This window comes from Anabrus simplex, chromosome 1, assembly GCF_040414725.1.
Source record: "Anabrus simplex isolate iqAnaSimp1 chromosome 1, ASM4041472v1, whole genome shotgun sequence".
Lineage (NCBI taxonomy): Eukaryota > Metazoa > Arthropoda > Insecta > Orthoptera > Tettigoniidae > Anabrus > Anabrus simplex.
Genome location: NC_090265.1, coordinates 20,233,926 through 20,248,683, shown reverse-complemented (window position 1 = coordinate 20,248,683; position 14,758 = coordinate 20,233,926).

The following is a 14,758-nucleotide window of genomic DNA, read 5'->3' as shown; positions in this document are numbered from 1 at the left end:
TACTCTCCTAGCAAGAGATTGGGACACCTCCAGGTCTTGGCTTTCAGGGGAGGTGTCTGAATGCTGTAGTTTAGGAACAAGGTTGTGATTCTTACTCAGATTAATCAGCCTCTCTCCATTACAATTGGTTCCGTTGCGCGCTGGGTGTTCTCTGGCTATGTTCTTAAATCTGCGCTCCTTATCCATCTGGGCGTTGAAGTCCCTATCAAGATGATTACGTCATGTTCTGGAATCTTATCGATTGTCTCTTCCAGTTCTTACCAAAAGTATTCAACAATTTCAGTATCACTCTTATTAGTATCATTGGTAGGTGCATGGAAGTTAACAGTCATGTAGACTCTGTTGAGACTTCTGAAGGCTACAGTGGACGTTCTCTCATTTGGTGATGAGAAGGAGCTAATGGAATTGATCATTTTGTTGTTGACTATGAAGCCTGTACCCAGGTGAGGCATATTCTTCATCACTCTCTGACCTGGCTGTTTCTTTGGGTTCCTGAATAATGGTGGCACAAAATGTTTTTCGTCCGTAAATCTTGTCTCCTGTAAAGCCGTTATAAGGATGTTGTGTTTTGTTAGAACGTCCAATGCATGTCTCACTTTTCCTGTTTGTAAGAGGGAATTACTGTTTATCGTTGCCAGATAGTTCGTGTGATTGTTCCTCTTACATGAAGAAGCAGGCTCCCCAGAATCCGATGGCCTGCTTGCCCCACTGTCAGTGGTGGTGGATTTGTTACCAGCTGAGGTAGATTTCCAATTAGTCGCTTGCTCCATGTTTCCAGAGTTACGAAAGAAATTAGTGGGGTTACCCGAAAGTAACGTGGTGTTTAAATATCAAGGTTGCAATCCTTGAAGCCTCCAGCGCTGATCGGTTCACTGACCCAGCTTCCCGCCGGAATTGGTTACCAAACCTTCCACAGCGTTGATCAGCTTAACAGGCGGCACCTCGTGTACGTTACCTGCGAGAGTTGTAGTGAAAGAAGCTAGTTGAGTTCTCTTGCTGAATCCAATATATTATTGTTGCAGGAGTTCGGCAACGACGCATTTTACTACCATTTGCAGAGAGTTCATTTAAAAAAAGGCTAGGAAAACAACAGATAGGGAATCTGTTATCTGGGCGACTGCCCTATATGCAGATCAATATTGATTGATTGATTGATTGATTGATTGATTGATTGATTGATTGATTGATTGATTGATTGATTGATTGATTGATTGATTGATTGATTGATTGATTGATTGATTGATTGATTGATTGATTGATTGATTGATTGATTGATTGATTGATTGATTGATTGATTGACAGAGACACAAAGACTCTTCCCAGGTTGTTTCCTGGGAACCCATACGCCATTTCATTTATTTAAAGATGACATTGAATATTCTTGTAGAAAGCCTGTAGTATTATCATAGAGTATACAGCTGTGAGACTGATGATGTTGTTATTAAACCCGTATTTGTGAGGTGAGTCCAGAGTCTCCTTATTTTTGTTGAAAAATTGATAAAAGGTTCACGGCTGAGTGCTGCCGTGTATGTCATTCCTAGCTGATACGATTGTTTCTTCTTGTACTAATAGTCAAATTGGAACGCTCATGATGTTGGCTATAGCTTGAATGTTGAGAACGATCATTGAGGGATGTGTGTGAAAAATCTGTAATGAGAGGAGGGTAGAAAGACTTTAAGTTTAAATAAAAGGTGGGTATGTTTGGCAAGAAACGCTGGGTACACATTTACTTATCCTCTCGTATTTGTGGCGTGAACTAGTTGCCTTTACAGCGTCAGAACGAGAGACATTTGCATTTCTTGTATCTGTGTGGAATTGAGGGAGGGGTGTGGTGGAGGAAAAGAAATAGGCAAAGCGTTAAGCTTACATGCAGTTGGCTGTGGGAGGTTGGTAGGGGTGGACATGGAGGGAGTTACCTTTGATGAAAAGTGGGAGCATTTGTGGATGTTATTTTAAGATTTTAAGAATTGTATTTTGACTTTAATTTAGTGATTGTGACAAGTTTGGTAAAATCTCATATAAGGGAATTTTTACTTCAATTAAGTCGTTGAGATTTAGGTTTTTTGTTCTTTGATCCAAATAAATATAAGTGCTTTGTAATTAATTCATTAATGTCCCTTTGCCCACTCTTTGAATAATTGCAAGGTCCTGTTCGAGAGTTGTAAAATGATGCCCTGAATATTTCATATGGGAACTCGTAGCTGAGAACTTGTTGTGTTCATTGGCATTATAGTGCTCTTTATATCTTGTAAAGAAACTCCGGCCTGTTTGTCCAATATACGAAACGTCACATTGCGTGCATTTGAGTCTGTATATGCCTGAACTTGAATAATTGCTACGGTTTGAGATGAGTGTTTCGTGCTTGAGAAACAGGTTGCGGTTAGTGCTTGATGTCCTAAAGGCAATGCTGATATTTTGCTTTTTTTAAGGGATTTGTCACCTGGTAAATACCTGGGTTCTTGTCGGTGAAAGTGACGAACCTAGATTTTTTTGTTTATCTCGGACGAAGTTTGTTGCTTATGGATTATTCAGTTAATTGTTTCTGTTTTAAAACTGTTAAATTTTGCCAAATTCTGTATATAATTGATTTCTGCTTCTTGGTTCTTAAGCGTTTAAGTGGTTTTTAAGTCCCTGAAAATTAAACTGTAGAATCAATCAATCAATACTGATGTGCATTTAGGGCAGTCGCCCAAGTGGCAGATTCCCTATCTGGTGATATCCTAGCCTTTCTTAAATGATTTCAAAGAAATAGGAAATTTATTGAACATCTCCCGTATGTTATTACAATCCCTAACTCCCCTTGCTATAAATTAATATTTGGCCCTGTTTGTCCTCTTGAATTCCAACTTTATCTCCATATTGTGACCTTTCCTACTTTTGAAGACGCCATTCAAACTTATTCGTCTACTAATGTCATTCCACGCCATATTTCCGCTAACAGATCGGAACATACCACTTATCCCACTTACTTTACAAAAGGAGTAGGTGTTTCCCCCACCTATTTATACAATTAATACCACGTTACGTGGTTAAATAAACATAGAAGTTCTAAATTTTAAAGGGACATGTTGCGCCCTTCTTTTATTACTCATCATCAGCCTTGCTTAATATTAAAACAAACATTATTTAGAGGAAATTGACATTTATAATTTGTAAAAATTGAAATGTGATTTCTTAAAGTTAAAAACACTAACGGATAGTAACTTAGTTATAAAATATGATTTTGAGACATGATATAGATAACACATGTGAAAATCATTGTAAATAATTTTAACAACTTTGTCCCAAAGAAAATGTATGTCATATAAAATTCTAAAAACAACTCTTGTCTGGCTCTGATGTTTATCTTCTTCGTAAGAAAATTCGAGCCTATGTTAGCTTGAGGCAATTGTCAGTACAATTCTTCAATAGACTAGGTTGGTTGAAACGTTTAGTTTGGATTTTGTTTATTTTGCGAACAGTAGCTGAAGAATATTGGCCAGGAGAAAAGGCGAATATTTCAAATTATCTTATTAAGTTGATTGATCCATAAATTATCGAAACATATCGTAATATAACCAATGCATAAAAGATGATGATGTGCTGCGCTTGAGACGAGTATATCTGGTATTTGACAGGTATGTTTGACTGTCTCGTGACGTGTGGTCCCTTTAAAAGAAGTAGAACATCGTGGAAAAGGATGTGGTTATACCGTAATGAAACAAAGGGAAAGACGTGTATGACCGTGTGTGTTTCAATCGTATGTTAATATCCAAGAGTTATGTGTTATGTAAAACGGCTACTTACTTATTCACAGTATCGATGTCTATATTAGTGTATTGGCAGCGTTGGTCTGTCTGGAGTTCCTGATCCTCGTGCTGTATTGATGCGGAAGAGGAGGAGGGGAATGTTAAGGGCAAGCGGAGGTTAATGTGGGAGGGGGATTGTTTGGAGGGGCCAGGGCAGGCTTAGCATACGGTGAGGTAAGGGGAGTTTTTGTTTCAAAGGATTTAAATATTCGTGGGACTCTGTTCTGATTTGGATTGACTGTTTTTCATAACTTAGGCGTTAAAGTATATAAGGGACTCTTGACTTCCGTATCATCGTTAAGGTTTCGATCTTTATTATATACTTTTTTGAAATATACATTCTCTAATTCATTTAAAAGTCTGCCTTTCTTTGTATTTATGATTATTGTGAGGTCCTTTTCTATTGAAGTAAAACGATGACCGGTTTCCTTTATATTCGTGCTCATTGCCGAATATTTATTGTGTTTTTCTGCATTGAAGTGTTTCATGTACGTTATAAAGAAGCTTGGTCCGGTCAGTCCAACATATGAAATTGCACACTGGGAACGTGTTAACCTGTAGACCCCTGAGCCGGAATAATTATTGTTATTATTATTGATTTTTGTAATAAGAATATATATTTTGTTGTGTTGGTTGTGTAACTGTACCAATGTAAGATCCCCAAATGTATAGGTTAGGAAATTTTCATAATATAGTTCATAATATTGAAGTCATGTAAATCTTGTAATTTTGTTCATTTATATGTAAAAACATAATATTATAACAAGAATTTGTAGTAGGGAATTTTGTATATATGTAACGTTAATTTGTGTAAGTGTCTGCACATGGGATGGCAGTGTAGGGTGCTCAAGAATTGCGCAATACGGGAAACAGTGGCTATTTCGGGATAGACGGTTCAAGTCAGTTGAAAGTGTTGCAACAATATGCCTTGGAAACCCGTGGAACGACAGGTAGTATAGTCTGAAGATTGGAGTTTATCAATGTGAATGTACACGAGTGAACGTTCTATGTCACATCAGACGCACGATAGCCAATACGAGGGCTTTGTTTTAAGCCAGGTTGGGTTGACTGAGTGACGCGTGAAGAGGTGCCTGTGAGAGCGTTGCTGCCAGTAAACTTTTCGTGACGCTATAACCACGTGTAGCAAGCCTATATATGTTGGCGTGTGATTCTGCGTGTTTCTCATTCGGACCGATGCTCGGTAGCTACATACTTTGCGCAGTTTCCTATGCGATGTTGAGTACCCATTACGGAGCGGGCACTGTATAATCACAGATGCTAACGAGTTTCCGGCTTTCCGGTGGACTTTCTGTAAAAGACGCTACTAAGTGTTTGTTACTCAAACTCCGTATAATAATTAGGCCTATACTATAATTCTTCAATAAGATAATGTACAGTAGATGTGGTGGTGCATACTGAATCTACATTATAATTATATGCCCTCACGGACCATTTTGTAGAGCTTGAACAGCTCTACATTTCTTGGTAAAGGAAATCATCTCCCGACTATGCAGCTTCTAAGTTGGAGAAGCGTGAGGCGTCACGCTAACCTGTGCGGCAATCTGGAATGATTCAAGACATCGATGAAGAAGTGTGTAAATAAGGTTAGGGATGCTCTTCGTGAAGAAGGGTGCATACGTAAGTAGTGAAAGTCGTCGTACTTTTCTTTACTAGTTTAGGATTTTCTTCTGTAGCAGTGGGTAGTGCCGTAAGACTGTTACCTGGAGGTATGTTGTGGAATGTATATAGTAATGATTTTTGTTGGTGGTTTTTAGATGTCTGTATATTTGCCCTTGTAAACGGCAAACACGAGTTGGTCTCATCAAGCGATGATTATTGTGGTCTTTGTCATATACTTTTCATCATTTTGGGAGTAAAGTCATGCAATAAAACTTTCACTAAATCTTTTATCAGCGGAGTAAGGATGAACCTGGCATGCTACCCAACTTTAATTTCAGGGGTATTTGTTTAATTTATAGTAAGCCTGGTTGGCATTGACATTACATGAACGAGTTATACGTGGAGACTGGACCTAGAGGATCGACCCAGGTCCATACTACTACCATGATTGCTTAAGGAGGCGATTCAACCCGGAAGGAGAGGAAGAGGTCTCCAAGATTATAGATAAGTGAACCATAATGTATATGCATGTTTCAGGACCAGAGGGGGTTGTTACGCCGAAATACAGTGATTAAATTTGTAAATATTGTAGCAGACGTGATTATGGCCCGTCAGGCCATTTATTGAGATGTTTTTTAATGTAAATCAGTGTAAGGAATATATGTTTTTATTGTAGAAAGCAAGGATTAGGTTGGCTTATGTGATAGGATGTAGTGTACATAGTATTACGGGAGCTTGTTTATTGAGCTTAGATCAGTTTTCCTTAGTGTCTGGCGTCGGATAAAATCTGCTTGTAACTACGGGTTACTTAGGATAATGATCCATTTCTCTTTATTGGGAAGGGTTGTCTGATCTGCGTAACATAGCGCATGCATACTGCCTGAATTTAAGGTTTTATTTCAAACGCTTGCATTTATTTAATCGACTGTGGGTGAAATGAAACTACACTGGAGGCGGTGTCATGAATATTTGCGACCCCGCTCTACTCTGCCAAGTAAGGGCTTGAAACCTAGACTTGGGGGTTACCAGGAACACGTCATATGGAATGACGAGGACGTTTTATGTGTATAACAGGGCAAAGTACTTTATATGTTATAAATAAGGCCCAGGGCGGTCTTTCACTTGTGTTGGATATATAGAATGTGATGTGATTCCCCACTCATTTGTCATGAGTAGAAGAGGATAAAAGCCCTTTTGGTGAAGGAGCTCTGAGCGCTTGCAAATTTTTTAGGCCAGTACGACACAACCAGCCGTGTTTTTTATTTTTTGTAGTGGGGGAGGATTCACTGGCGAGACTAGCAGATTATTGCCCCAGCCCTGCAGAGCGGAGGGTCGCAACCATCTATAAAAGGCAAGGTTATGAGGAATTCTTTCTTTTTCAGGCGAAGACATATGTATGACAGCGATTCTTTCTTTGGTTTTTCTTCACTTCTGAATAGAGGGGTCTTACGCATGAACTGGACACTAAGGAATCAATTGAATTAGTATATCCTGTAAATATAATATCTGTTTAATAGACATGTGTTCGCATCCGTATATATATATATATTTCTATGCGGGATAGGGAGAGATATGTCTGTAGTAGTAGATTCGAACTTGCTATTTGTGTATGTACTCCCCAATATATGTGGGACCCTTTTCTGCAAGACAAGGCTGTTCGTAGCATCATGTATTTTTATTTGTAGGTTTATTGATGCTGTTCCATGTAGGGGACACGTTCTTCTCCACGGCGAGTCATCACGCTATTTCACTTTGTCTTTGGAAGGTATAGATGTAAACCTTTATGGTATTTTTTTTCTTGCACTACGTGTGCTATCTATTGTATTAAAAAATTATTAATAACACAAACTTATGCTTTGTAAAATAATGTATATATTTAAATGCTACTGAGTTCCTCATTTCATAATTTAGGATAGTAGAATAGTTTCCTAACCCATACTCTCGTCACAAGAACCCAGTAAACGACCGCCTGCCGACTGCAGTTAGGCTGGTGCATTTATCTAGTAACAGGTAAGCAGGTGTGTTCGATTAGGCATTGCTATTTATGCCCTGTAGGGTATAATAAAGTGGCGCCCGTACTAAGGGGCCAGTTTTGCGGATTTATGGGCATAGTATCTTATTTTATAGGTATGCCACAGACATTTCAAAGCCAGTGATGTTTTGTGGGAAGTAACTGCTACTGATTCAAAGACAGGAAAAACTTTAACTGCTCCTCTTCCAGTCCACGACTGGCAAAGAATGCAGTCCCCTGTATCTTTCCCAACTGTCCATCATATTTATCTTCACATTCTGCCAGTTCAAGAGAAGAACCGGACAGAAAGAGAAGTAGAATAGAGAGGGAATCAATAAACAGAGCAACTGAAGATAGTATCAACAGTCATGCCTCATACACAGACAGAATTTCAGTCCACAATGTAACACAACTGAAAAGTAAATAAACATGTTGATGTTACCTGATGATTGGTGTACTGTTGTGAAGGAAATGCAAGTAATTTTTCTGTACATGGATACATTAAAGCAACCACATTGCATTGCATATATAATAATTGAAGAGGACATGACCTCAAAAGTGTATTCTAAAGGGGTTTTTATTGCAGTGTCAATTTTCTAATGTAGACAAAATTACCAACACAAATGAAGTACTTTCTTTAGTTGCAAAATTCCATAGCTACATTACAGGGAATGAGTGTAACAGTGTGCAGAAAGATACAATGAATAAGTTAATTCTAGGCCTAGTTGGTGAATTGATCACTGAGGAAGATGACCCCACGTTTAATTTAATAAAATCACAGTTAAAAATTCCCTTAATTTCTAAACACAAAAGGGAGTCTGATAATGATTTCCTTGTTATTTGTTCAGTCTTCCAACTGATTTCTCCTCATGCTTACAAATTTACGAGATATAGAAGTAATTTAATTTTGCCACATGTTAATACTTTGAAAAGAGTATGTTCCAGTCTGAATGGTAGCCCAATATTAGAACAGAACCCTACATATTTTCTGGAATATATAAAACAGAAAGTTTGGTTTTCAACAGAATGGAAAATTTGTAACATTGATGGTAGATGAAATTCACATTAAACAATACATGGACTTCAAGGGAAGGAACATTGCAGGCTCATGTGCTAACACTACCAATGTTGCTACATCAGCACATGTATTTATGATCCAGAGCATTTTATCATCAAAGAAGGAAGTAGTTCATATTCTCCCTGTGTCCAAGTAAACAGGTGATGATTTACACAGTATCATGTCAAAGGTTATTGTTGGTTTGGAATCTATGGGATTTAATATTCTGGCTGTTGTGACTGATAATAATGCTCTCAACGCCAAAGCAATGTCAAAATTTTCAAATCCACCTCAACTTAAAACTGAGTATAGTAATCCTGGAAATCCTAACAAGCCTCCTTTCTATCTTATTGACACTGTGCATTTATTAAAATGCATCAGAAATAATTGGCTCAACCAGAAAACTAATGGTTTGGAATTTGGGTATCCTGACTTTGATGATTTTTCTAAAGTTAAAGTTGCATCTTTCAAAGCTATAAAGGACGTGTTTGAGGCTGAAGGGAATGACCTTGTAAAGCATGGGTATGGTTTGACTGTGTTACGGTGTAACGGAATTCACCCTACCCTGAGAACCTATTTTGAACTGGCAACATCGCCGTAGAAAAAACTTAATTATTCTATACGACTAAGCGAATGGTTTCCCTCGTACACTAAGTGTTTTAGTGATACTTATTGAACATTATTTATATGCCTTATTGTGGACTAATGACAACGTCAATACATTCTCGCATTTCTGTATGGTGTGGACTGTTTCACTCCTCGTGTAATATGTGCTGCTATCTTCCGTCAATCACCCACAATAAAGTTCCCCTCCCCGCGCGCTCTTCTACCTATCGGAGCGCCGCTACTGCCCGAGGGAACAAACCTCGCCATTTTGTACTATAAACAGTTCGTCGCTGCGAGTCATGGCGTGCAGTTGCGTTAATGGGATTCTCAAGATGTTGGCGTCATGTTGGAGAATAGACCCCGGCTGAGGGACTTGAGATATGGGTTTGAAACCCGTTTTACTTCATCTTCTGCATCGTCCTATTAGTAAATGGTTTTAACTAATTCTGACCTGGGAAACCAAACTCTTCAGTAAGCGTCTGTAAGTATGTGAGGATCTAACTCATCTTCGCTGAGCGTCTGCTTCACCCATGTAAGTGGTTCATCATTTGGCAAGTTATATCCTGTGATTATGAAACTGCGAGGAAATTCATGAGATCCGTGTTTTGAAATTAACTATTTCATGGTGGAAGTTTGTGAAATTAATTTTCTTTTTGGAAACTACAAACCGGACGGTCGTGTGGTTATTTCTACTAAAATATCAAGCTTATAGACATGTAAAGACTATGAAAATAAGGAGATTTTACTTATTAACCATAATTTTCACCCGTTAATTAATCATGTAAATTAAAATTGTGTCGCGGCACTCTGTTGCCTTTATTCTGTGCGAGGTTTTGCAGTAGCATATAATTCTAGTTTCCTTGTTCTTTTAAGGAAATCTTGCTTCTACTGTTTTTCCGGTATTTTATGATTAGTGAATTTCTAGCTTTATTTTGGGTTTCTCGCCTTGGTTGTGCCTTGTACCTTATTGTGGGACGCGGCATGTTTTTTGGGGGCGGTATTGTTGATTGTTGCCGGTGGGTTTTGCGTGTTGGTTGTGTGACCTAAGATTACTGAAGTATTTTCGACTGATGTGTAAGATTTCCCTATCCTCGCTTGGTCTCTTCTTGTTTTCCTCCTGTTTTTCTGTGTGATTATCGCTCGTGGATTGAATTTTTGCCCTCGTAGTTTATTAATTGGGCTAGAGTTTTATGTTTCTGCGAAGCCTCATATGGCTAACTATTTCAATTAAACTGATCAAATGAGTGGGTTTACCCAAGGTGTAAACTTTAGTTTTAATTTCATTTTAGTTACGTTAACAAACGGGCCCATGTACACTTTCTGTAGTCAATTTAAGTTTTTATTCTTTTTCTTGTAATGAATTTGGTGTTATAAATTAGAGCCATTTCTCTTTAAGTTAATGATTTCCATCAGTGTTATTACCTGATAGGCCTGCGTTTTCAGTCTGTGTTATTCTCTATTTTTCACTGTTTATTTTCAAACTAATCAATTTTTATTCTCTCAGATGGGACGATGTTAGTTTTGGTTAAATGATAAGTTTTCATTCCTTGATTAAAGTTTTTGAAAAGTTAATCAAGAGTTTCCTTTCATTATCTAAGTGGTTCAACGCCAAAACAAGGGATATTGTCTTTTTTTTTCCTCTGGGTGATTTTATGGGCCGCATGGTAAGTACTTGATTGGTGTAATTTTCCTATCTTTGTTTCTGACTTTCATTTTGCTTTTGGTAACTGTCTATTTCACACCGATTCATAGGCTGTACCGACCGGTGTTTGTTTGCTAACCGCTTGTGTGGTGACTTAACTGCGCTGGTGGCTTAGTAAAGTGGTAGCAGAAAGCTCTGGTTGCCTTTTTTTCTTGAGGGCGCTGCTAATCATTGTCCTCTTTTCCCCCTTTTCCCTGGGTAATTGTACTTGTGACGGCGTTGAATGGCTGGATTATGAAGGAGGACTATGTATGATAACTATATGCATTATTGTGAAAAGAAGTGCAAGTGCCTTTACTATTTTTTTTGAACTCTGTTTCATGTTCATTCATCATGTCCATATCATTTATGGTAAGCCGAACTCCTGTATGAGCTCCAGGTTCGTGGCTTGGAGACTGACGGCACTGCTACTGAATGTGCAGCTCGTTTGTCATCCCATCTCCAGGTTCCGATTGATCTATCTAAGGTAGAAGTTAACAACTCCGGTGAGTCCATTCTTGAGATTAAAAGTAACGTAGAGGAGATTCAATCCTTCAGAAATGAATTTATTGAGGTGACGCCTACCAAGGCCCAAGTAGATCGGCTCAAGGCTAGATCATTCCACTATTGTGGGCGGATTCAAGACCTTTTAACCGTTAAACCTGCTGCAGAAAATGTTAGTGAGTTAACACGTTTGTTATGTCTCGCCTCTAGTATTTCAAGTGAGTTAGACCTGATGTTAGCGTGTAGAGAGGTAGAAAAGTTATCTGTGGTTGACAGACAAGGTCCTTTGTGTCCTAACCCTAATAACCATCCTAACCGAGTTGCTTCCAATACTAATGAACAAGAGTCTACCTGTGTTCCTACTTCTGTGTTAGAAAGCCTCATCTCTAGGTTAAATGTTACCCCTTCTCATAATTCCCTTAAGGAACTGTTTAACGGAGTTAAGAATTTTTCTGTGAATTCAATCGAAGAAACTTTAAGATTCCTAAGATTCCTTGTAGAAATCATGGAATCCGCTTGTGTATACTCTGTTGACGATCGGGCATGTATAGGGCCTTATTTTCCCATTGCGAGGGTATTTTAAAGAGAGAAATTTCTGAGGCTATTTCTCAGAAGTGTAAAATTGATGATTTTCATGAACTAATTCTTGATAAATTTATTCCCTCCTTAGCCCTTCAGGGTCTCATTCCACAGCATTTCTTCAGGACTCAGTACCTTCATGAAAATTTGCTAACATACATTGTTGATGTGAATTTCTTTTGTAAGGTGTTCCGAATTACGGTCCCTGAAGAAGAAATGGTAACTCGTATACTAAAAGGGATATCTCCTGCCTATCGGTCTTACCTTTCCCTTATGAGGTGTCCTACTAATTTCAGTGAACTTGAGGCCGCGTGTTCCTTCGCAGAAGATGTAAAGCACCGAGACGCGTCCAGATCTGTACACCTACCTCCCCCTATTAATCCCAGTTATCCAGTGGGTTCTAAAACTGGTAATGGTTCTAATCTTAAAGCATGTTTTGTACGTGGTTCTGTGGAGCATCTTAGGAATTCTTGCCCTTCCAAGAACAGAAAACTGGATATTTGTTGCTATTTGTGTGGTTCTCGGCAACATTCCAAAAATTCCTGCCCTAACTCCTTCCATAGACGTAGCAAATGACAAAAGGGTAATGGTAAACTATCTGCATTTCAAAATTCCGTGAATTCAAACGATGCGAATGAAGTTCTCTGTCCTCCTGAATGTAATAAAATATATGGGCTCGTTTCTTCCCATGGTACTTTCACTAAGGTGGAAGTAAATAATGAACCTGTCCTTGCATTGGTGGATTCGGGTATTATGGTGAATTTGATTGATTTTGATTGGTATAATTGTCTGAAGAGTGCCTGTAAATTTTCTGAATTGCAACCCGTTGGCATTAAATGTGTTGCAGCTAATGGTAACAAATTGGATATTTTGGGAACTGTGAGAGTAAAACTAAGAATAGGAAATTTCACTTGGAAAATCACCTTCCTAGTGGCATCCCAACTATCCTGCGATGTAATTTTAGGATCTGGATTCTTGTCAAAAACGGGATTAATTCTTGATCTTCAGGACAAAATGTTCTTTTTTAAATTTTCTTCCACCTGTAAATTAAAATTGATTGAGTGTTCTAGGGGTACCCTTAAGGTCTCTTGTGTATCTGGGTCTGTACCAGATGAAAGTAGTGGTATTGAAAACTTAAAACTTGATCATTTAAGTAAAGAAAAGGCTGAGGTAATCCGTGCTCTCTGTAGTGAATTTCCTGAAGTATTCACCAGTAAAATAGGGCTAACTGATGTTCTTGAATATGATATCGAACTAACTGATACCAAACCTGTGAGGTCTCCCCCGTATAGACTCTCTCCTCCACGTATGTTGGAATTAAAAAAGATTATTGAGAAAATGCTTGCGGAAGGGGTTATCTGACCTTCTACCTCTCCATATGCCTCTCCTGTTTTCCTTGTACCCAAGCCCTCTGGTGGCTTCCGTGCTGTTCTGGACTATAGGAAATTAAACCAGAAAGTGGTTCTTCAGTCTATTCCGTTACCTGACCTGCACACCTGCTTTGGGTGGTTTTCTGGGGCAACGTTTTTCACAGTACTGTACCTTAACCAGGCCTACTATCAAATTCCTTTATCTAAGCGGTCGATACCTCTTACTGCCTTCATTACTGACTGGAATTTGTATGAATTTCTCCGGCTTCCGTTCGGTTTCAATTCCGGTGCTGGTGTTCTCACTCGTTTGCTTGATTCTATCTTCTCTGATATAAAATTTAAATGCGTTTTTAACTATCTTGATGATGTCGTTATATATTCTAAAACCTTTGAAGAACATGTGACCTATGTTCGGGAAGTTCTTGAGCGCTTGAGGAAAGCTGGCCTCACCGTTAAGCTATCTAAGGTAGCCTTTGCCCAACCGAGTATGTCCTTTCTTGGACACGTTGTCTCTTCAAATGGAGTTTCCATTGACCAATCCAGGACACAGGCCATTCGTGAGTACCAGCCTCCTAAAGATGTCAAAGGCATTGCTTGTTTTGTGGGAATGGGTAACTTTTTCAGGAAATTTACTCCCAATTTCGCTGAGGTAGCTGCTCCTCTCAATTATTTAAGGCGGAAAGATGTGAAGTTCTTCTGGGGTCCTCTTCAACAAGAAGCTTTTGAGAAATTGAAACTTGCTCTGTCGAACGCCCCTGTTTAGGCCATACCTGATTTTTCTAAACGCTTTATTGTTCAGACCAACGCATCTGGAAAGGCTATTGCTGGTGTACTCCTGCAAGAGTACGAGGATGGACGCAGAGCTGTTGCATATGCCTCCCGTGTCCTAACTGATCTTGAGAGTAAATACTCTGTTTACGAGTTGGAGTGCCTTGCAGTCCTGTTTGCCCTCGAAAAGTTTCGGCCATTTGTTGAACATGTAAATTTTGACCTTGAGACAGATAATCAGGCTTTGTCGTGGGTTTTGAACCGGCCCAAAAGAACTGGGAGGATCACTCGATGGGCACTTAGGATTTCTGCCTTTAATTTTCAAGTTAAGCATATCAGAGGTACAGATAATGTCATCGCCGATAGTCTAAGCAGAATGTTTGATGGGGAACCTTGTCCTAAGGAAAAATCTGATGTTGTAAATTTTGATGAAAGTAATGTCGTTGGAGTTAGTGCCATCCTTACTAATCTACCTTTACTTTACCATGAATTTGAAGATCATCAGAAAACTGACACTGAATTAAGTGAGATCATCGACAAAATGAATAATGGAACTCTTGTGAAGCCTTACTCTCTTGTCAAGGGTGTCCTGTGTTGTAAGGGTCGAGGAGACCATAGTTTCAAAATTGTTGTGCCCAAGGTGCTAATACCGATTATCTTCAAGTATTATCACTACTGTCCAATTGAAGGTCATTTAGGTATGTTCAAGACAAGGCAGAAAATTAGGCAGTTTTTCATTTGGAAAAAGATGGACTGTGACATCAGAAACATGAT